Consider the following 21,129-nt stretch of genomic DNA (forward strand, 5'->3'; position numbering starts at 1 on the left):
CTAGATTCAACATTAACACAGAGATGCTATAAGGGTGCACTTTCTAAGTTCAGCTTTAACACAGTGACGCTAATAGGGCACACTTTCTAAGTTCAACTTTAACACAGTGACGCTATTAGGGCACACTTTCTGGATTCAACTTTAAGATAATGATGCTATTAGGGCACACACATTGATGTTGGGGATATCTTCAAGATTTAACATTGACACAGTGGCGCTAATTAGGGTACGCTTTCTAATTTCTAAGTTTCATTCTAAGATAGTGACGCTATTAGCGCACACTCTCTAGATTCAACCTTAACACAGTGACGCTATTAGAGCACACCTTCCAAGTTCAGCTCTAACACAAAGACGCTATTAGGGCAGGCACACTCTCTAGATAACATTCACAAGTCTACCTAAGTGCAGAATAGGCTATCATTCACAATTCCTTTCAGGTGTGGCACATGCTATTGTTCGCAATTCTATCTATCATTTACAGTACCATCTAAGTGAGCTATATGCTACCAGTCATAATTCTGTCTAGATGAAGTACATGCTATCATTTACAATTCCATCTAAGGGAGGGACATGATATCATTCATGATTCCATCTAAGTGTGGCTCTTGGTAACATTGTTGCACCTGTCTTAGTGTGAGGCTGGCTAATCTTCATCATTGTCTCAGGGAGTGGCACAAGTTAACATTGGTAAGTATGTTAGTATGTTATGCAGGACACCATTTACAGTCCAGCCTTGAATGGATTTAGCTTGGTGGTCAAATCTCTCTAGGTGTGCATGGTGTGAATCTATGGCAGTTTACGTTAAGGAAAGATAAGGTAGAGTGGCGGGGGCTTTCTGGAGTAGAGTGATTTCTCTACAACCCACCCATGCCACACTTACAGTTTTGTTGGTGTCTGTTCACTGCTGGCTTCACTGGCTTCTCCTGCTGACACCTGCAGACACTTTCTGGAGCCACCATTGCAGGAGCCGCCTTTTGCCTTGGGGTCCTTTGCCGCAGGGGCTGCCGGGCAGAGGGCTGCCCTGGGAAGGTCAGTTATGACCAGGTGAATGTACCAATCAGGGTGGGTCAGAAGGGGGAGGTTGGGACTGGGAAAAGGCCAGACACAAACAAAGGTCTACACCCCACAGACTGCACCCTTTGGATGCAGCCCAGACCACAAAAACGGCCTCAGAAGCCAAAACAAACACCAGACAGACACCAGATTAGCACACAGTGCTCACCAAAAAATATAAATACATAAATGATTAAGTAAATAAATAAATAATAAAATTTGAAGAGAGAAAAAAAAATTATTATAATTTGAACAAAACACTCACGCCACTCCAAAAGAGTGCATGAAGCAGGCCAAAAAAGGATTACAATCACTGTGGAACTACTCACTCACAATCAACCAGCACCTAAGGTTGATTCCAGGCTGGAGTCACTGCCCCATCCACCACAAGGCTCTCCACAAAGCAAGTGGAGGTAAAGGCACTATGACTACTTATACTGGAGGAGCAGAGTTCTTAAGTAAAGTTGCTGGGGGAACCTTTTGCATGTCTCTGTTTATAGTGGATCTTTGGACTGCACGTGCTCCCCTCCTCCGATGTCATCTCCTGTTTAGGAAATTAAGCTTATTAAATGGAGGACAACCGAAGCAAGATACACGTTGAAAATAAAATAGACTGGAATGTTTTTTCCTTTGGAAAATAGACTTTAGATGTAACATAAGCAGTTAGGAACAACATATTTTGTTTTTGTAAAAACTGGATGCCCTCTTTTAATGTGAATGAATCAGACAAAAAAGAGATGCTTCTCAAAGGTCTCGAGGAAACATCTCGCTGAGAGTGTGGCATGTCCTCGTGAGGTAGAACGTGGGCGTGTGCATGCGCGCATGCACATAAAGACACACACACAGACACACACACACACACACGATCAAAAGTGGCACTATTGTTGAGATCTTGGAAAACACCATGGGCATGTTTGCTCGCCTGGCCTGCCAAGGGATTTGCAAGAATATAAGATCCATTTGCACAGAAGAAAAATAAACTCACTTCCTCAATTGCGCAGCAACTAAATTCCCCTGGGCAATGCGCAAGGCTTGCTACCGGGCGCCTGAGTCATGCTGTGTTTTCAAGAAGCCCTTTCTTGTTTTGAGTGCGGTTTTTTGCTGCCTCCGTACTGGTTTTAATGAAGCACACAAATCTATTTTTTTTTCTTTACAAGTGTGTTCGATGTGGGCGTCTGTCTTAGTTCATGAAATTGAAAATGGGGAGATAACTGCTCGTTTGCTTGTAGCATGAGTGTTCTTTTTTTATTTGCTAGTAGCGGTATTAGCCCGTTCCTTAGTGCTCCTACATTTGTCGGGCGGGAATATTTGGTCCAACGGAAATGCTATGTTATGTTCTTAGGAATTATACCACACACCACTGCCGTTTGCAGGATATCCAGGTGATCTGCTGGATCTAAAAGAGGGGGCGTTAGGCTAATGGGGAGAGGGAAAATGCAAGATAGCTTCGTTTTTGCAAAAGGTCTGGGAGCCCCTCTACCGAGAACGAGCACGGCCAAATAACCTGCTCTCTGGGTAGGTTCCCACTCGGGAGGGTCTACAGCCACTGTTTAGCTCACTGTACCTTTCACAGAGGAGAAATAGTTTTTGTGCTGATGCGAGCATAACGCAAGTACCCTGGGCTCTGTGTGTGGATATGTTCTGGATGTCTTGTGTCACAAGCATGACAGCGTGTGTGTCCAGATGGTAGCCGTGTGTGTCTGTGGTAAGAGGATGCATTGGGCATGACTGATATGTAAGCTGAGTGTAGAGGTATAGCTTTCTGTTGTTTGATGTCCATTGGGAGGATTATTAATGTGCCATGTGCGAGTGGCTTGGTTGGAATGCGTATAGTGGGTTTGAGCACAGAGGTTGCAAATGTTAGTGCATGGAGGTTAGTGGAGGGGCTGGTGGGCACCTTGGAGCATCCATCCTGCATGGCCATGGCAGCTTCTCGGTAGTGGTGCCTTTCAGTTTAGGTGAGTGCCTTAACCCATGCAGGGATGTCTTGAGGCACTATGGAGTGGGCTGGTATCTCTGGAATGGACAATGCGCAGCGATTGGCCCTTTGTGAGAGTCAGGGAGAAGTGGAAGACATAGGGAGCAGGCAGAGGTGGGTACCACGTGGACAGTGGATGAGAATATTTCTTGAGGGGAGTTCGCAGTAGGGATTCCAGAGAAGCCAGAATCCCTCAAAAGAATTCAGCATACTGCAATGTTAAGGTGCGATTTCTATGAGCCAGTCATGTAAATTAAATTGGGTATCGGTGAGCAAAACATGGTAGGGAACGCACTAATTGCATTGGGCACCAGGCAGAAATATCCCAGTGGACACCAGGGAGCAAAGCCTCAGAGGGGCAACTTCACAGTTCAACACAATCAGTGGGAAACATTGGAGTAAATCACATTGGAAACAATTATGTAGGATTACAGTACTACCAGATTGGGAAGCTAGGTTGAGTACTAATGTGCCGTGATGCGACAGTCAACTATATAAGCACTACTCTTTAGTGACTGCAATTTCAATGAGTGAAAGCACAAGGGCTTGAGCATTTTACATACTAATGCAGGTAAGTGGGAGTGTAACTGCGATATAGACACTTAAATTCTTAAAGGGAACCAAGAGAGAACAAAAAGTTGTCTTTTTTCGGTGGAAGAATATTTTTAAAACAGGTCTCCATATTCACTCTCAGGATGAAATCCACTCCATGTTTTCAGGATAGCCACACAGACTACATTTGAGTATAGTGTCTCTAAATGGAAGTTGTTCTACATAGTGAGCAATAATGCTGGGTTTCTGGTGTGGCTGGGGCTCTCGACTCCTCTTGAAGACTCATCTTCTCGAATAGACATTTTTTAGAGGAGTTTTCTGGTACAGGGAGGCAGAATGGAGACTCAGGAGTGACATTATAAAGTACATATTCTCAGACCGGGTTGTTGATGCAGGGCACAGATTCACCGCAAAGTGGGGTGAATAAAATACAATACAGACTAAAAATAAAAAGGACAACAATATTACCGAGTAAGAGAGTAAAGCTGGTGACCAAGTAGGATTTGGTTGACAGGCATTATATATGGGGTTTGGGATGGGATTTGTGGATCTTTTCTGCCATCAAATTCGATTGTTCTATGGTCCCCTCCTCGCCAATGGGATTCTTTTCTTTATCAGTCACCAGTGTGTTTCTTTTAATAAAGTATATGTCTGTGAGAATAAAGATCTAATCCCGATGATATAAGAGCCCTGTCCTGGAACCGAGCGCTGGGAGCCGCTGATATCAGCAGTGCAGGCTTCTGAGTGTGGGAGACTCACATCTCACCAAGCTTAGCTATTGTGGGGACACATGATTAGGTTATTAGATTATTCGCTTGCTATGGGGATATTTAAGAGTCGCAGCATGTGCCGCGCGTAGGCGCAACTGGCACCATGTCATTGCAATCTCTTGTTATCGAGTTCCAGATTTTCAGCCACTTGCACTTTGCATGCAAGACCTTGTAGTTTTCCTGTTTCTAGTGTAAGTGTAACCAGAAATGTGATGTTGACTATAAAGCAAGTAATGAGTCAAGATGGTCCTGGTGGCATGTGGCCGGTTGGCAACAGCAAAGTCCCCCTTTCCACCACACCCCCAGCCTGCACGTTTCCTGCCAGGAAGGGGGAGATGTGGTCTACTGGCTAAAATATTGAACTTAGACAATCGAAACCTGGGTTCTATTGCTATCTTCAGCACTTGATCAAAAAACCACGTGACTGTGGCACATTGACTATATCCCTGTACATTCAATAGTAGATATGTGTTATGTGCTAAAGATATGTGCACAGCCCTCCTGGTTTCGGTAATGGTGCATCAGTAGGTCTACGCGTGCTACGTAGTTTTATGAACAGTGTTTCATGATTAAAGTGCTTTTCTACCACTGGAATTGTTCTTTGCAAAGATCCTTGAAGTGAAATCTGTAACATAGAGACATTGCACAACCTGCAGCCAGCGGTGCAGAGCGGCACGCGTCCAATCAAGCAGAGCGATAGGGAGCCTCTAATCATGTGGACATTAGCATGCAACACTGGCTGCCAAAGATCCTTCCAGACAGGTCTGTCTTATGGAATGTACAAAGACCCATTAAACAATCGTCTTTATTTCTGCTCTCCATTATGACAGGGGGCGGGGCCAGGGTGCAGGGGCGTTGCTAGGGGGGGCGGAGGGGGCTATAGCCCCAGATCTTTTGGCTTTAGCTGCAGATAGAAGCTCAGGAGCTACAACCAAAAGGCTGGCTAGCCCCGAGCACCGACATCCAGGACATTAGTATAGCCATGGATCTTTTCCAGACCTAGCAACACCCCTGCCAGGGAGTTTAACCTGTGGTGCTGGTGCACACAGGTTTACAGGCTTACACTCAAGCCAGCAGAACCATGCATACCTCTGTTCCTTTACATAGTCCACGGTCATGGAGCTAGGGTTGATCTGGTCTGCTTGGGGCAGTGATTTTCGAGTGGCCACGGACAGAGGCTTCTTCTCAGACTTTGTCATGTTGGACTTGCCAGCATTGCTTAATTTGTGCAGGTGTTTGCCGGTGAGTAACACCAGTACTCTTCTTGGGCATCGGCACCAATTGATGCGGCCTGATGCACGTGTAATTGTTTTGTTTGTTTGTGTTTGGATAATGGATTCTTCATCTCGCGCTCTGCTTGCAGGTGCATGGCTGGCTGGGTCTGAGACTACAGTGCAGTGAAGCAGCCAATGAAAACTAACAGTATGTGTTACTATGCAGTATTTGATAATTCTGTATAGTAACACTGAATGTACAGTTTTCATTGGCTGTTCTTCTGAGCCAATGAAAATCAATATGGTCACATGTGTGGGTGGTGAAGCGCAGCCACCTCACGTTCAATCACACAGTTGTTAGGGCATGGCCAGGTCGACTCGTCATGAGGAGAGCCAGAGCCTGCCTGAGCTAGCCCAGCCACGTGTGGTAGTGCGTGTTGCGGCCCAGTTGCAGCCTTCAGCCGGGCCCTTGCTGATTTTATCGTTTGTGTGGCCTAGCAGGCCCACCCCCGACCTCAGTCTCCCGACAGGAGTGGACAGTGAGTCCCTGACTCCAACAGTAAAGGTAAGTAGTGAAGGCAGGGGTTAGGGTCGGGTCCCCTGGGCCCACCAGCCTGACGGTCTGCTCTCCGCCTCTTTTAAGTGGCATGGCGGGCCCATCACTTGGAAAGTTATTTCTTTTAAAACCTAACCTTTCATGGGGCCGCCCCCACACTGATGACAATACCCACAGGGTATTTATTGTCATCATCAGCGTGGCGGATGCCCCGTGGAAGGTTTGGTTTTTAGTGGCAGGCCTGGGGCCCAACCCCCTTGTGCGGACTCCCTGCAGTCAATAACTAGGGCCTCCACCCAGTGTGCTATGCCCCCGGGCCGTTGGCTTCTGCATGTTGTTGTCGGTGGTTGTGTGCCTCTGTCTGCAGTGGTATGGCTGACAGTTGTGTGTTTGTGTGCGCTCCCATGGAGACCAAGCGCTATGCTCACTTGCGCTTCAGCCCGAACCCCTGCTCTTTCCCTCCCTTGGCTGCCCCGACAGAGGAAGGGCAGTGACCGTGTTTGTGTGGTTCCAGGCCGCAGTTGGCAGGTCACCTTACTATGCGGAGGTTTAGTATGGCAGAGGCCTGTCCCTGCTAGTTGCCGCCTGGAGTACCCCTGCCCGGTCACACAAGCCCTTTCTGCTTCTCATCAGTGCTGTTCAGAGAGGCGGCTCTGGGGCTAAAGCTGCTCATGGACCCTCTTTTCTAACTGCTACAGTACTCGTTCCATGAATGGCTACACATCCCCCGCCTCACACTGACTTTACAGTGTCCATGGAAAGAGAGGGTGGCACTGTTCACTTTACAGCCAGTTGTTTAAGTGATAGTGATCAATATTCCAATAGTGAACACAAATTACTCTACACTCTTACCCCCAGACTGGTATTACACTTGTTTGATGTATAAGGTTTAGAATAAACCAATTAGTAATAAATATATATATATATATATTGCTCTACCACTTCATTTGATGATTGAGATGCGTTTTCAAAACTGATTAGCACTGGCACATGTAATAATGGATTGCTGCGTCCCACAGCGCCCTCGTGGTGAGATATTTGGCATCTTGCAAACTGGCTAAATATTTTCTGCATGATCAGGAGGGGCAGACGTCACGTGCATCGGCAGCAGAACGGCCACGCTTGTATTTATTGCAGCTTACTTATGATCCCACTAACATGTGATTGCATGCCACTTCGAGTAAAATTGGGTCGGGTGTAAAAGCACTCCAGTACTAGACAGGTATGGGGAGGACTAGAGACAGGTGGGGGATACGTCACGTAAAAGCAAAACAGGAGAGTCCCTGCTCCGCTGTTTAGCAGAAGTGTGTGATCCCGGGCAAATAATGTAATCTATCTCACCCTGACTTCAACGGCAAGAATTGGAGTGCTTATAAGTGATTACGTTTATACCCTTATAATAGGACAGTTTTAATAAGTGTAGGGACACATTGGAGTACCCTTGTCCTCCTCTGCTAGTGGCTCCAATACTAATAGAATTGCATTATTGTTGCACTGGCCCTCCACTCTTCCAGTCTTGGAGTTGGAACACTTGATTTGACAGGCAGCCATATTCTCACCAGCCAGTCAGTGCACCAGAGATTCTAGTACGTATAGTGGACTAACTGTGGTACAACCAACATTACATTTTCTCCCCAGCTGCTCGCAGCCACTAAAGTTGCTTGGGCCATCCAGAGTGCTGCCCTAGACTCTGAAATGTCCTGTTATGCTATGATATTGAGTCTTTCATTCCACACCATCTGCCCTTTTCACACTTTCCAGGACCGTCAGGATGTGCAAGAGGTGGGTGCTTTCAGACATAAAGGAGAGAGTTAACTGTTTGTAACATTGTAGCTGCACTAGGATTGTCTCATCACAATGAGCAATGAAGTTAGATGCCCCTATACAGGTACATTTGCTACTCCTCCTCTATCTCTGAAGTTAGCGCCTCTCTCAACATTTAAAGGGTTAGCCACCCCCTCACCCCCCAACATTTTAGCCTAGGTGCACCTCTGGATGTGAGCGAGGTGAGGGAAGCCTTTCCCTGAAACAGGCAGTGTTAAAGATTTACTATGTTTGAACAGAAATATTTACTTGAATAGACGCTGTAAAATTTTAAAGCTGCTACAAGTTTTAAGAAGGGATTTCTCTCTACATGCAATATTTTCACTGTGACTTAATTACATGTGTTTTATGTAAGTGTTTCACGTTGTAAAATCACGCATTGATTTAAAGTTCCTTGTTGTAAAATCTAATAAAAATACTATTTAAAAAAAATACACACATTGGATGTTAAAGTCCATTGTGTAATTCCAAATTAAGCATGACGTTTGGACTAACAATGGCTTGTGGCATTTATGACCACAGAGTAAAGGTCTGACTTTAAAGAATGTTCACATCGAAGAACTAAGGGTGTCACTCAAACCCCATCTTCCCCTCTGCATTGTTTAAGGCAAGCCAAACATGTGTCTGCGGGTGCTCGATGGAGGTCAGTAAAATATTGTGTAACATCTCAAAAACAAGGTAAAACGTTACCAAGCATAAGTGCGGTGTCATTGTTTAACTGACTCAAGGAAAGTGGGTGTTTTTTTTAAATGGAGATGGGCATGTGTACTGCACTACAGAGCAAAATTTCAAAAGTTTCAGAATTGTATGGTTCAGTGTGGTGTGTTGGGGGATAAAAGGAGGCAGCTGGCAGTTTGCAGACATTTACAAACACACATGGCATGTTTTTTTAGATTTCTTTTTACAATGTTCTTTTCATCCAGGACAAGTCAAACGTGTGCACATTTATATTTATTGAGTAGACCTTAGGTCCAGTCCAGCCGGCTCTAATGGAAAATGCATTCCATGTGTGCACCATTATACGTTTTTGTTCTTATACATTTGCTGTTCACCAGTCCTTGATTCCTTTTGAAGCACTTAAGAGGTCTGTTGTCCTGACTTGACCCGTGGCTAGACAGTGGCTGTGCTTTATTTCCTACACTAAGTATTAATTTTGTGGTGTGCCGATCTAGGTCTAGCACTGAACCCGGCATTAGGGGGCTAAGATTTTTCGGTCCCCGAAACTTACTTTTTTCACAAATTAAGTACTGTTCTAAACTGGGCTGTACCGGCATTCTGGCTGGATTGGAGTCTGTTTCTGTGGGCGGGGATAGCTTTAAACTGCCTGTGGAAGAGGTAACTGAGGACTTGCCAGGGGACCAGAAGGGAGAAGGGTGACAGTGCACTCTGGATTTGCTAGTGAAAAGCGGGTTGGCAAAAACCATAACCTGAGGGGGGGGGGGTTGGCATAAGAGTGGCAACCTGCATGACCTGCCAGGGGAGACGGGGGTGCAAGAGGGTGGGGAGAACCTGAACCTGCCATAGGAGGAGGGTGCACAGGAGGGTGGGGACATCTAGAATCTGAATTGAGAGAAGGAACACAGGAGGATGGGGACACCCATAGCCTGCCAGGAAAGAAGGGGGCACAGGAGGGTGCAGAGAACCAGAGCCTGCCTGGAAAGAAAGGGGCACAGGAGGGTGCAGAGAACCATAGCCTGCCAGGAAAGAAGGGAGCACAGGAGGGTGCAGAGAACCACAACCTGCCAGGAAAGAAGGCGGCACAGGAGGATGGGACAACCATAACCTTCCAGGAAAGAAGGGGGCACAGGAGGGTGCAGAGAACCATAACTTTCAGAAGAGGGAACAGGAGAGTGGGGGCAGCCAGAACCTGCCAGGGGAGACGGAGGAACAGGAGGGTGGGGAGTACCAAAACCCTCCAGGTGGGAAGGGGGCACAGGAGGGTGGAGAAAACCAGAACCTGCCAGGGGAGAAAGGTGCATAACATGCCATAAAAGAGAGGGGCATAGGAGGGTAGAGACAACCATAACTTGCCAGAGGAGAAGGGTGAGCAGGAGGGTGGTAAAACCAGAACCTGCCAGGGAAGAAGGGGGAAGAGGAGAGTGGGAAAAACTAGACCATGCCAGGAGAGAAGGGGGCACAGGGGGTGGGAACAACCAGACCCTGCCATAAACAAGGGAGCACAGGAGGGTAGGGAACACCATAACTTTACGGGGAGAAGGGAAACAGGATAGTGGGGATAACCATAACCTTCCAGGCATGAAGGTGGTACAGGACGGTGGAGAACCCCATAACATGCCATGATCGAATGGTGCACTGGAGGGTAGGGACAACCATAACCTGCCAGGGGAGAAGGGGGCACAGGAGTGTGGAGACATACATAACCTGCCAGGGGAGGTGGGTGACCCTAAGTGTCGGGAAACCCAGAACCTGCCAGGGGCGAAGGGAGTACAGGAAGAAGAGGGAACAGGGGGGGGGGGTTGCGGACATCCATACATTTCCATTAGGAGAAGGGGGACATCCATAACTTACGAGGAGAAAAGGGCAAACAGGAGGGTGGGAATAACCATAACCTGCCAGGCGAGAAGGAGGCACTGGAGCAGAGATCGAAGTGAGTGGGAACGGGTGGGAGCCGTGCTACACTACTTTTATTTTTTCTGTTTACCATTCGTCTACATTTTACGACCATAGCCACCATTCTACATATAGAGGACTGTCCATTCATGTCCCTGTGCAAGTGTGCAGTTGTAACAGGAGCCTTAATTACTAGTCAATTAGACAATATCAAAGCCCCGGCCGCAACCCCTTGTCACACGTTGCACTATGCTTCCACCTACCCTCTTTCCTGCCGAGACCACAGTTCCACTTTTTACAGTGCACTTCTACCACTGCACAGGAGTGTGGAGACATCAGAACCTGGCAAGAGAGTAGGGGTCGAGGGGACAGAGAACCAGCCAGGGGAGCAGGGAGGGAGGTATATGGCAGCAGAACATGTCTGTGGAGGAGGAGTGAGAAAGGGTTGGGGGACCCACGACCTTCCTGGTGAGAAATGGGGTGGTGACACCCAGAACCTGCAATGGAAGGTTGTGCATCTAGAATCTGGCAGTGGAGGATGGGGAGTGACATCATCAACATGAAAACAGACTTTCCGAGAGCAGCATAGAAAGGTACGTTTATTTTTTCTTTTTTTTTCAAAAAAAGTCACTATTGGCCCCTGTGTAGAAAACTACACAGGTGCTATTTGGTGAAAGGGGAGCGGGGAAGGGGGCTCTGGATGCCCAGCAGCTCAGAAATGCTGGCTTGTACCATACAGTAGAGACCAGGGGTGGACTGGCCTATAGGGAACTCTGGCGATTTCCCGGTGGGCCTCTGAAACCCTGGGCCTCTTTTCTGTGGTATTTCCACTTTTTCTCATAGGAAAAGCATTGGGCTTGCTGAAAATGTGTCATATGGGGCCACTTTGAACTTTATTTCCAGGGCCTCTTTTGGTCCCCAGCAATTATTTCCAGGGCCTCTTTTAGTTCCCAGTCCAGCCCTGGTAGAGACTGCATGACGAGTCTCCTGACTGGACAGCGCCTCCACCCAGGGTGCTAATGTTCATTATTGCCTATTAAAATAGGTTTTCACCTTGCCTTCCACCAAAACCGGGGCTAACACCCTGCCTCTCCCCAAAACCGGGACCGGGATTTTAAATGAACAGACTGCTGTGGCAAAGTGCTGTTACGCTGTTTCGCTGAGGTGAAGAACAGCTTGGGGGAAACATGAGTTGTTCATTTGGTACAGTCTTGTATGATTCACCTGATTCTGTGAGCTCGCTTGCTTGTTTGTGAACTCTATGAAAAGAGACGTGTTGGAGACCAGTGATTATGGCGAGAGAAAAGCAGTTGCCATTTGTTTTCCCCCGGACAAGCGTGCAGTGAGCTCATTGATATGATATGATACGATATGATATGGTGTTTATAACGCGCCTGTACACGTGTGTTTCTAGGCGCGAGTACTGTTAAGGAAAATAGATCCTTTGTATGCCTTGAGGAGTGGAGGGAAACTGATAAGTGCCATCCTCCCAAATGTCCCAAGAACAGTCCTTTTCTGACCAGGAACTTTTGCAAATTGCAACAGACTTGCCATTTCCCCCCTCTCCAGGAGAGGGAACGTCATTGAGAGCGAACAATTCTCCAGGTCATTAAATGCTGGAAAGTCGTAAGAGAAACTTCAAATCATCCAGTTCGAGTATTTTCTGCCATCTCACCCTGCTCTCCCTCACCCAGGTCCAAATCTCCTTCCTATGAGGCTTGCAAAGGAACAATTGTCGCGACATGAAAGTGCGCATTTGCATCTGGACTCGGCTCTGGGGGAGTCGAAAGGAGAAACGGTACAACAAGCGGATCAAGAAGGAGGGGGATCGTAAAGCTAGCAGGAAAAGGAATTAATGAAGACTAAGTATAACTCACCAGATTCAACTGAAATGTCCGTTTATGGCTCGGATACTTTCTCATCTATTGTATCAACTCCTGTCCTAATTCCCCAGACGCTTATCTGTAATGTTAAGGCACGTGAATATTGGCACAGCAGGACCATGCCAAAAATGCATTAGAGGAAATAAATCAAGCATTATACATGATATGATGTGATATGAAAAGTCATTCATAACGCGCCTGTGCTCAAGTGTTTCTAGGCGCGACAAGACAAGGAGCGGGAGGCAGAAGAAGGACAAAACAATGATCGTACTAGTCCTTGTGTCATTCAGATCGTGCAAATGCATATTGGTATCACGCTACGAAGGCTTAAACGCAGAGTCCTAACTTCAGACGACCGTGCTTGAGTCCTTACTGTTTAAATTTAACAACGTAGGACTTTAAAACAAGATCAAGAACTTACTCAATCATAATCCGCCGGACCAGCCACAAGAAACAACATTGTTACCAGGGAGAACAGAGCATGGTGCCAACACAATTCCCAAGGGAACTAGGGGTGAACCTAGTCACTTACCTGTTCCTTACAGGAAGATTGCTCTCCTTGATTTTATACCGGAGTGGGTCCAGAACGAAGGTTGTTTTGTAGAGGACTTGAGCAAATCAAGGACTGAAGTACCACAGCATGTGTCCGAGCCATTGGTAATTGATAGTTCAGGGATCTATGACAATTCTGACTTAATTGTGGTAGCGGAATCTGTCAGTCGACTGTGAGGGAAGGTCAGAAAACAGAAAGATAACAAAAGAGGGATGCTAAGGACCCACTCCAAGGAAAGAACATCTACAGAATCCTCCAAAAAAACAATCAATTAAGCAATCATAGAGGACATTTTTGAGAACCTAAAAAAATCAGCCCTCGGTTGCCTCTAAATGAAGAAATCGGCAAACAAATCAGCCCGTGAAATATCAAAAATGTGTTGCAAAGACTAAACATATTTACTTATAATCCCAGACAGAGGAGCCAGGTGAACCTGAGATTTGCCTATTGAATCACGACTCTGAGAACACGGTGTCAACCAAAGACAAAATTGAAATCGCAGGGCCATCTCAACAATTGGAGCAGGCAATGATGATGGTCACAGGACATAGATTTGTTACTTTAGCCACACACTGTGATGAGCCCCGATCTGGACAGAATTCTTCTTTTAGCTTGAGTGGTGGGTCCCCTTCGGGGCCCTCGAGAAAGGAGTATGCGCTAATCTCTAATCTAGATTCCAGGAGTCAGCCGTGTCCAAATGTAACGTTTTCATATTTAGAAGAGAGTGGAAGGCTTGGGAGTGACAGCCTCTCAATAGAGAAGCCCTGGTGAATAAGCCCGTCTTTTCTCCCACGGGTCGCTCACTATATAAAGACACACAGAAGGTTAACATTGAAAATCTGCACACCCAGGGCTGTGAAATATTGCCAGCTCGAAGAGAAGTTACGAGTGTCTTAAAAAGGGAGAGAGACATATGGGTCATTCCGAGATTGGATTTAGTCATGGTGCTATTTGTACCATGACTGCCACCAATAACAGGACTGAGTCTGGTGTGGTGCAATGGGGACTTACCGGTCTAGTCCGACCCTGGCAGGACTGCTAAGTCCCCATTGCACCAACCATTCCCCATTCCCATTTGAGCCCCGATAGGGCTCAATGGGAATGGGGAGGGCGCAAATAACGGGCTCGCTAATGGCAAGCCTGTTATTTGCTCCCTAGTCCCTTACGGTTCCCGCTAAGGGACCTCGGAATTGGGCGGTAGGGGATTACCGGCACCAGTCTCCTTACCGGTGCCCGGTATCCCCTACCGCCCACCTCGGAATGACCCCCATGGACTACGGAAATCAATATTTAGACTCCAGTAAAACAAGTGTCTTGGAAGGTAGAAGAGAAGGTACCAGGAATTCAATTTTTGTAAAATCATCTGAACCCCCCGACTAGTTATTACTTGTAGAATGCTTACTGCAAGAATATATGAATTTTTTACTTAAATAGAACAAACATTGGAAGACTTTTTAGCTCTGTGGAAAATGTACATGCAATCTCCAAATTGGATATCACAAGAGCTGACGTTGTGAATTTATATTGTGCTATTCGGGCACTGCTGTATATTAACTAGGTTGTTTCTGAGTTTATATTGCAAGAACTCTTTGAGCCTCGTCAACTGGGATTTGATGTTTATCCTTACTGTCAACCAACTGAGAATAAGGGGAAATGGCATGAAAGATCTCTTTGTCATCTCCCAATGGACAAAAGTATAATACAAAATAGTCATGCTGAGCCTGCGAGAAAGGCTGTTGCTCTGATCACTGCACCACAAATCGACTTCAAAGATCAATATTGGTAATGGGTTGGTGGAGATTGAATGGCGAGAGAAATGGGCAAATGGAGAATCAGCATCTTTGAAAACATAACCCTCCTGTCTTTACTCTCTAGGAAAACAAGGGGGCATAGAAAATTGTTTACAGACCCCGCATTAGGTGAAAAATTAAGACAACACACAATTGTACTTTTGCAGGATAATGGGCACATGGAGGGAGTTTACATAGATTGGTTGTTACGGTTCAGCCACACGCAAAACCCAATTTAAATGGGTGGGTCTTCGGGTGGCTTGTTGACCATGATTTGGTTGAATATTGGTATTGAAATCATGATAGTGGATGATCTGTTTAGGGGCCTATTGAGCACCCATGTAAAATTGAAGGTGGAGGAAAAGCATGTAAATATCCTGATAATTAATGTTTCTTGGCATACGGGGGTCTGCTTAATAAATTACATGATAAAATCTGCCACATAACTAATTGGTGGGATCTAAACGTGGGTGGCAGGTGACTTAAACTCCCTGTGTATTGATTTTGTAAGTAAGCATTCACACAGTTGCTGCCCTAAAGCGTCCATAGAGGTACTAGTGGTTGGAAATGGCTAACTTCTTCTCTTGAGGGCATCGGCTTGGGTATGCTAAATAGGAAATTGGAAAATGATCCTGTAGCCCACTACCCATGGCATAACGGACCAGCCAGTTCGGCCATTAACTACATATTCATGGATGAGGATCTTCTGGGAGTATGCTCACCCCTGGAAATTACTTATACTGATAAAAGTGACCATTGCTTTTGCTCCATGTTTTTTATGCTTCTGCTGACAGAAAAAGCATAAGTAGGCCCTAGGAACATTTTAAATAACTTTGCGGTTAACCACATTGTTTGAAATTCCAATCGAGTTAATAGGGTAAATGCTGACCTTGAAGGTTGGCTCTCGACGAGGACAGGGGCATGGAAATTGACCACAATTATGGTGGACAGTTTCAATCCATGGATTAATAATTTAATTACTAAGTTATTTTCTATGGGGCTTTCAGTCCACAAGAGTGTAATTTCGAACTTGCATCAATTTGACTGCAAACTGGTGAAACAGAAGCATGGGGTAAGAATGGAGATTAATGCAATTAAAAGTAGCAAGAAAGAAAAAATGCTACAAGCAATAAAAACATGTCTTACTTAAAATAACTGGGTAAAAAGAAGACAGGCCTTATTACTCCAAAATGATTGTGAGAACATGTTGAAGATTCTCGATACTAAAAATTCTTCAGAATTGTTTAGGCTGATAAATGGTACTAAATCACTGCAGCTATTACAGAACAGTAATTCAACTGATGGAGCTGATGACTGGTCTCTAGAGGTCGATGAGGAAATCATTTTTGAAATTATTTCCAAGGCAAATTCCTCTTGTGCTCCCAACCCTAACAAATTGTCTAATTTAGTAATTCACACCAATCTTGCTATGCTAGCGAACATCTTGAATCACTTACTTAAGAATATATTGACATTAAATCAACTTCCGGGATCTTGGCAGATAGCTTACTTAGTTCCCATTTATAAGAAAGGGCTAAGATCAGAACCAAGGAATTATCAATTTTGGACGCTGATAGAAAAGTATTTGCGATTTTTCGTTGGTGGCTGTTGGGCCGTTTAGGGACTTGGGCAAACGAGAGTGCATGATTAAACAAATGGCAAATTGGATTCAGGAAATGCATGGGGACCTCATTAAACAGGTTTATTTATAATTGCCTTCAAACTTTGACCTGGTATAAATCAATGTTCCTAGCCACAATTGATCTTACTTCTGCTGAATAGAGAACATTTGTAGAAGAAGCTTTATAATTGGGGGATTCCAACTGGTCTGTGTAGGCTTACAATAGCTTTGCATGAAAACTCTGTTCTACAGGTTCAACTAGACCAGGCATGTTCAATGTCCAGGAAGATCATAGTTATACGGGGGGTTAGACAGGGCTGTATCCTCACACTGTGTCTTTTTAATTTATTCATATCAGACATCGGGGAGCATCATGAAAGAGGGGCCTTTGCATCACCAAAGAAGGCCCATTTGAAAGTTACTTGGCTATGCTAAGCAGACAACCTCCGGATATTTGACTGTACTGAGCGAGGCTTACAGTACCTTCTAAATTCTTTTGATAAATATGCCGTTGAGAATGGTTTGGAAATCAACTCCCAAAAATCAAAAGTTATGCAATGGACATCCATAAAAAGGAATCATCTTATACTTGGCGAATTGGAGTGATTTAATTAATTGGAAACAGTAGACAATATTATTACTTGGGGTTACCATTTTTAGCACACCAAGTGTCTTACGACTTAAAGCTTGATTAAGAGCTTGCACAATCACTTCAACTAATGAAATGAGGCACATTGACATCAGATTTTGAACGTTTTCCGTAAGACAGCTCATAAAATGTTATGAAGATAAATGTATCCCATGGGTTTTATATTGTATGGAGACTTTATATTTATGGGTAATAACATTTTTAAAGAAAGTTGAAGGTTTTATTTTGAGAACAATTGTACATTTCCAAAAATCCACTCCAATATCTGAAATTCGCTATGAATTATGTTTGTGCTCACTGGAGAGTAACGGAATTTGGGAGCTCTTATCATATTATCGTAATATGTTGTATCTTCCAAAAGATTCCCTGTTTTGCGATTTACACCAGATAAAACATAAACACAGGAGTTGTCATGTATTGGATCTGGTGGTGTTGTCTACTGAGGTTCTTGAAAGAATTGGCCTTTCCGAACAAAATATCATAGAGAATACGGCTAATGTCAAAAAAGTATTGTATAGAGATGACTGAACTTGGAAAGTGGAGGAATTCTGTGCATACAAGTCTCTTGAATATTTGAAGTATGAGGGGGACATTGGTTCCTTCCTACTTAAATAGATATCCGAACAGACATATCCAACGACAATTCCTTAGATTCAAATTGAATCTTCATTTAAAAAGGAGCTATGTTTAAGATATGGATTGCTAAAGGGGACTGATGATTGTTGTCATTTTTGTCAAAACAAACTTGTAAAGGAAACCCTTCAACATTTGTTAACTCATTGCCTGGCTTTAAGAGGGAAACAGCTGACCTTTCTTTAAAAATACTTATGTGGGAGAAACTTGAATGGTGTAGAAAGAGAAGAGTTCTGGAAAGTATGCTTATCAGGTAGTTCTGCGTCTCTGGTCATAGCCATTGTGGGCTTTGTTAGATAGCTTGTATCTTGAAAATAATTTGGGGAAATTAATTGATTAATTAAAAATTAAAATTGTAATTTATTGTAAGTAATTGTGGGAAATTAGATTTGCTCTTTGTTTTTAAATCGTGGACATTTTATCATTAATGTGTTTGGATGAATTGTTTAAATCATATACACATACATTTTTTTGTGGTTTTAATTTGTTGTTGTTGTATAGGTCAAACATTCTTTATTTAACTGAAAGACATGAATAAAAAAAAAAAAACTTTAAACTCTCAGAACGGCGGTACAGAGAGTCCAATTCCTGGACAGTCCAAGGAAAACCACGACATCTTGTCACCCTACTTCTATTGGTCTTGGATTGCTACGTCGCCAGCGTAGTCCAGCTACTCTAGCCTTCCAGAAACATAAGGTTGGCCCCACTCTTTCTCACGATTATTCAGGTATTTCGCAGTCCCACGAGAAGGTGTGGGTTTGTTCATTGACACCACTATTGTAGCCTAGAAAATCCAAGTCACGTCTAGCATCATCATGCACATGAGGGCACAACATGGTGCAGATGGTGGCAAACTTTCAGTAACTTTGCACCATTCTTGTTTATATTGCCTGCATGATGCGCAATCCCTGGTGAGAAATCTGCTCTTTGGGGTTTCCCGCTCTGTGCAGGGAATCCACATTCAGTTTTCCATGCCGGTGGAGAGAATGAATCTATATGGGCTGAGCCTTTTCTACCTCCAAAAGCCCACACAATCTGTAAGAATTCCTTGTAATAATGGCTTCCATGATTTTTCGTTGGTGGCTGTCATTAATGATTTCGCCATGCGCACATTTGTGAATGGTGACGATCAAAGCAGATTCATTGCACGTTTCAGTGTTAGGCACAGGAACCTGGAGCACACCTGGATTCCCTGACTAACTGCATTATGTGGTAAATCAGAATTCCTCAGGAAGAGCCCACACTGTGGGAGCGGTAGCGGTCAGGCCTATTTTAACCGACTTGACGCCTCAACGAGATTGAGGCTGCAGGTTTTTGTGCGGCAATGACCTGACTATTCACCCTATAGGTTATTAGTGGGTGGGGGAGAAAAGAATAAGTCAACGACGGGTGGAGGTGGAGCAGCAGAAGGATTATTGGCAAGACTAGCAAAGGGTACACAAAGGCCAAGTGGAGGAAATGGAAAACATGCAAAGGGGATCCCAAAAGGGCCGGGGTGGGAAGCAGAGTTTTGAGGAGGGGAAGGGTTCTGGGGAGGAGAGAGGGGCGAGCTGGCAGTTGAACTCTGCTTAAGGGAAATGTTCGATAATAATGGATTTAAAGCGGTGCAATTTCTTTCATGCAGCTTCTTTCCAATAACTGCGCTTGCAAAATATAAAAGGTGCACCTTTTAAACCCAGCAATCTATAGTGCACTATTCCCTGGAAAATAGAATTTCCAAATATGAGATGAGATTTGATGACAAGTTTGTGTGGTCTTGTGGGGAAGCGTCAAAACTCGGAACGTGCAACCTGGGTGAAATCCTGGCAGCCAGACACTCCATTAAGATTGTCGGCCTCAAAAACATCCAAGGGGTGCTGTGCTTCACCCACATGTATCCTTTCCTTGTGCCCTGAAAAGCAGCACAGGGCCACAATCATGGGAAAATAACTGTCTGAGTCTCCAGAATTGCAAACTCTCTTGCCACATGACATCCTGGGCAAACATTCACGACTCACTTGCACTCCCATCTCCCTTGCTCACCCCTCTGTTTGGCTTTCAACTTTCAACAATGCTGTGCTTTATAAAGGATGGCTTGAAAAGTACACAAAGCATAGTAAGGTATGCACACACATATATCTAAAGATTTATATAGTTGTGTGCGTACTTTACCATGGTTTGTGTACTTTTCATGCCGTCTTTTATAAGGGAGGAGAAATATGGCAGGCAAAACGTGTTCAACTCTGACACACCCTCACCTCTGCCGCCTCTTGATTGTCAGACTACAAATACCAGAATCCTTGCTGGCATATTTATCCGAGCCCTCAGCTTCTCGTGTGTTCCTTCGTCAAAGTTGGGGGCTCGGTAATGTTTTCTGCTCTGCAGGCCCTGGCACAGAGCAAATTTGATCACAGAGGCGTCAGGCCGGGTCCTGAGACCGGCTAGATATCTGATGCTGGTTCTCGGACCCGGCAACAGCCGGCCCACTGGCCAGCACTGCCAAGGCTCCTTTCACAGCTGAAGCAGTTGCTAGGTCTGGAAAAGATCAGGCGCTAAGCTAAGGTTGGGACTGGCGGGACTCGGGGCTAGCTAGCATTTTGGGTGAAGCACCTGAGCTTCTATCCGGGGCTACAACCAAAATACCCGCGGCTATAGCTTCCCTCACCCCCCAAACTCCCTAGCAAGGCCTCTGCCGCACTCCTTTATGTACCATAAAAGTGGCCCAGGACCAATTTTTTAGGAATCTTTATCAGGTGTGCTGCTCACCTTGAAACGGTGTGTTAAAAAGTGTTTGCAGTGCTGTTCTGAATTGTGTTTCCTTCTCTTGGATGCAATCGAGCCTAGCCTCAGACCTGAGCACGTGGAACACGTTTACATGACTGCGAGGCAGAGACTGATCCACACGGGTAGGTGAGCTTCAATGGAGGACGGCGGCATCCTATTGATCTTCAGTTCTCTAACAAGGTAATTCCTCTCACCTGATCAACGTCTGGACCGTTGCCATGGAAACGGAAAAGTAGACCGGCATTCTCTAGGAAGCTTAGCAAGCCCCAGGCCACCTGACCAAGAGCCCTTTACATTGGTGAAGTCCCTCGCCTCCTGCGCCCGGGCATCCTCGCAGAGATAACGTAGAATGCGGCAAGATGCATCACAAGGGCTATTTATACAGCTTCGAAAGCAGGGCTGAAGAGGCACGGAGTCTTGCGTAGCGTGCCGGGCCAAAAAGATGAAAGCGTCATTGTGTAACCCAGGGAGTCCTGCTGCTGCGTGACTGACGTTGCATAGTCCAAGCACGAGAACACGAAAGGGGAGCCCAGCTGCTGCGTGCCCACCTCACCACGAGGACGTGAAAGGGGAGCCGAGCTGCTGCGTGCCCACCTCACCACTGACATTGCATAGTCCAAGCACGAGGACATGAAAGGGGAGCCCTGCTGCTGCGTGCCCACCTCACCACTGACGTTGCATAGTCCAAGCACGAGGACATGAAAGGGGAGCCCAGCTGC

The 21,129-nt window shown here is 45.4% G+C and overlaps 1 protein-coding gene across 1 annotated transcript in view; it reads left to right on the top strand.

Moving 5' to 3' along the window:
• The window catches only part of HAPLN4 (hyaluronan and proteoglycan link protein 4), an 805,823-nt gene that overhangs the window by 173,127 nt on the left and 611,567 nt on the right, over positions 1-21,129 (top strand). The window lies entirely within an intron of this gene.

The sequence above is a fragment of the Ambystoma mexicanum genome, chromosome 1p (assembly GCF_040938575.1).
Source record: "Ambystoma mexicanum isolate Mex_15411 chromosome 1p, UKY_AmexF1_1, whole genome shotgun sequence".
Taxonomy (NCBI): Eukaryota; Metazoa; Chordata; class Amphibia; order Caudata; family Ambystomatidae; genus Ambystoma; species Ambystoma mexicanum.